Source organism: Schistocerca gregaria, unplaced genomic scaffold (assembly GCF_023897955.1).
Source record: "Schistocerca gregaria isolate iqSchGreg1 unplaced genomic scaffold, iqSchGreg1.2 ptg000499l, whole genome shotgun sequence".
In the NCBI taxonomy this organism is placed as follows: domain Eukaryota; kingdom Metazoa; phylum Arthropoda; class Insecta; order Orthoptera; family Acrididae; genus Schistocerca; species Schistocerca gregaria.
Window position 1 is genome coordinate 195,001 of NW_026061904.1, and position 2,500 is coordinate 197,500.

Consider the following 2,500-nt stretch of genomic DNA (forward strand, 5'->3'; position numbering starts at 1 on the left):
TAAGTTACACTGCACCTTAACCTAAGTTACACTGCACCTTAACCTAAGTTACACTGCACCTTAACCTAAGTTACACTGCACCTTAACCTAAGTTACACTGCACCTTAACCTAACTTACACTGCACCTTAACCTAACTTACACTGCACCTTAACCTAACTTACACTGCACCTTAACCTAACTTACACTGCACCTTAACCTAACTTACACTGCACCTTAACCTAACTTACACTGCACCTTAACCTAACTTACACTGCACCTTAACCTAACTTACACTGCACCTTAACCTAACTTACACTGCACCTTAACTGTCACATGTAACGTCACAGGAATGTAGCTTTGCCTAACAGCAACCCTCTGAACATAGTTCACTGCTTGGATCCTCTGGTGTCATGTGTATTTCTTGATGCCATGGTGCGTACCCTCACATAAAGGTCTTTCGAGTGTTGCGTACTTTCTACACAGTCCCGCTAACCACTGGAAGGGTGTACCGCTACAGAACGAATATCGCCCTCCCCTCCTGCCCTTCCAAGCTGGTCGGTCAGGCGTTTGTTTGTGAAATGAGCCTTGCAGCTGTTCAGTTGCATTCGGTTGTCGATGCAGTCAGTGTACGTTGTGGTACGGCCTGTGTGGACTGTCCGCTGATGTACGCGTAACCCACACTGATCATCCGTCGTTACGTACTGAGTGACATAATGTGGCACATGCTTGACCGTACACCGGCTGCGCCCTACAATGGCGAATCATAAGGGCCATATGTTGTGCACGATGCTACTTGTCTCGTCTCCCCATTACAGCGAGATTGCACTGTTGTACGCCGTACAGACATGTGGTAAGTAGGTACGGACGAAAGTATTGCATGTTGGCCCCCCCCCCCCCCCTCCTCCCTCTGCCGGGAATCAGCGTGAGCCGTCTGTTGATGTAGCGACGAGGGTTTTCCTATTTAATCGTATTGCCCCACACAACATGATAGCACGGTGGACCGCGTTCCACATCTGCGACATGCTACAGAGGCCGGTTGACAGTCGACCGCGCAAGGGACATTGCACACGTGCGCGGACCATCTTCCACGTGTTCTCTCGTGTACATGCCGCAGTGTGTATGTGGGCTGATGTAGCGTGTCGTGACACATAACATGCAGGCATGCCAGAATCGTAGATTTCGCAAATGTAGATTGACGTATACGTTTGCTGCCAAAGATCCGCAAATGAACTGGAAATCAGTTGTTGAGCGGTTGTTCGCGCTGCAGGTGCATCGGTGATAGCGACGATCGGTACATCTGTGAACCGGTTGTTTCGGCGGTACCCGCCATGCCCCCGAACCTGAGTTGGCCATGTGGGTATGAAGCGATACGAGGCTGTGGCTTGGCGGGACAGTCCCCGGCCGGTGAGGGGGGGCCGCCCGGCGTGCTGGCCGCGCGCTGCGTGAGCGCACGCACTACAGCCGGCTGGTGGGGGGCGCCCAGTGGCAGGAGCGCCGGCCGACGGGCCCGGCTGGCGTCCCAGCTATGCGCCGGCGCACCCTGCGCGCGGCGCCAGGCGGCCAAAGTGGGTTCTGCCGAGCCCGGTGCGAAGCGCGGTGGACATCTGCAGTGTGCTGGTCCGATTGCGGACTGTGTGCGTTGAGGATGCGCCGCCGCCCGGCACTCGGCGTCGCGACGCCGTCTGCTGCTCGGTCGCCCCCAGCGGTTCTCGCAGGTGGTTTGTATCGCAGCTCTGCGGACGTGTTGGCGCGTGCGCTGTGCTGGGAGAGTTCGCTTCTGCACCCAAGTGGGGCTTTGCCCTTCTGTGGCGCTGGCGTTGGAGCTGCCGGTCACCGTAGGTGGCGCGTGTTGTTTCCCGCCGGCAATGCCACGACAGCACGCTCCCGGGCCTCTGTCGGCAGCGGCAAGCTCAGTTGGGAGCACGGGTGTTCGCACTGAAAGCGTCTACTCGCCTATCTCCGGGCGATTGCGCCTCTCTCGAACCCGACCAAGTACTTAGGACGGCGCTGCGCGCCGCCGGGACCTGAGAGGGTTTCGAGGTGTATCGTGCAGGGGAGCTCAGCCTCCTCCTGTTTGCAGAATAATTGAGCGGACGCTTGCGTGTTCGCGCGGGCCCTCGGGACACACTCCCGGGCGGCCGGCTGCTCAGCTCTCGTTGACGCAGCTCCCTGGTTGATCCTGCCAGTAGTCATATGCTTGTCTCAAAGATTAAGCCATGCATGTCTCAGTACAAGCCGCATTAAGGTGAAACCGCGAATGGCTCATTAAATCAGTTATGGTTCCTTAGATCGTACCCACGTTACTTGGATAACTGTGGTAATTCTAGAGCTAATACATGCAAACAGAGTCCCGACCAGAGATGGAAGGGACGCTTTTATTAGATCAAAACCAATCGGATTGGCTCGTCTGGTCCGTTTGCCTTGGTGACTCTGAATAACTTTGGGCTGATCGCACGGTCCTCGTACCGGCGACGCATCTTTCAAATGTCTGCCTTATCAACTGTCGATGGTAGGTTCTGC

General features: G+C 55.8%; 1 non-coding gene across 1 annotated transcript in view; it reads left to right on the forward strand.

The window, feature by feature from the left end:
• The first annotated feature begins 2,146 nt into the window (after positions 1–2,146).
• The window catches only part of LOC126313763 (small subunit ribosomal RNA), a 1,893-nt gene continuing 1,539 nt past the window's right edge, over positions 2,147–2,500 (forward strand). The window contains exon 1 of the ribosomal RNA XR_007555381.1: positions 2,147–2,500. This exon is cut by the window's right edge and continues 1,539 nt beyond it. This is a non-coding gene — a ribosomal RNA (small subunit ribosomal RNA).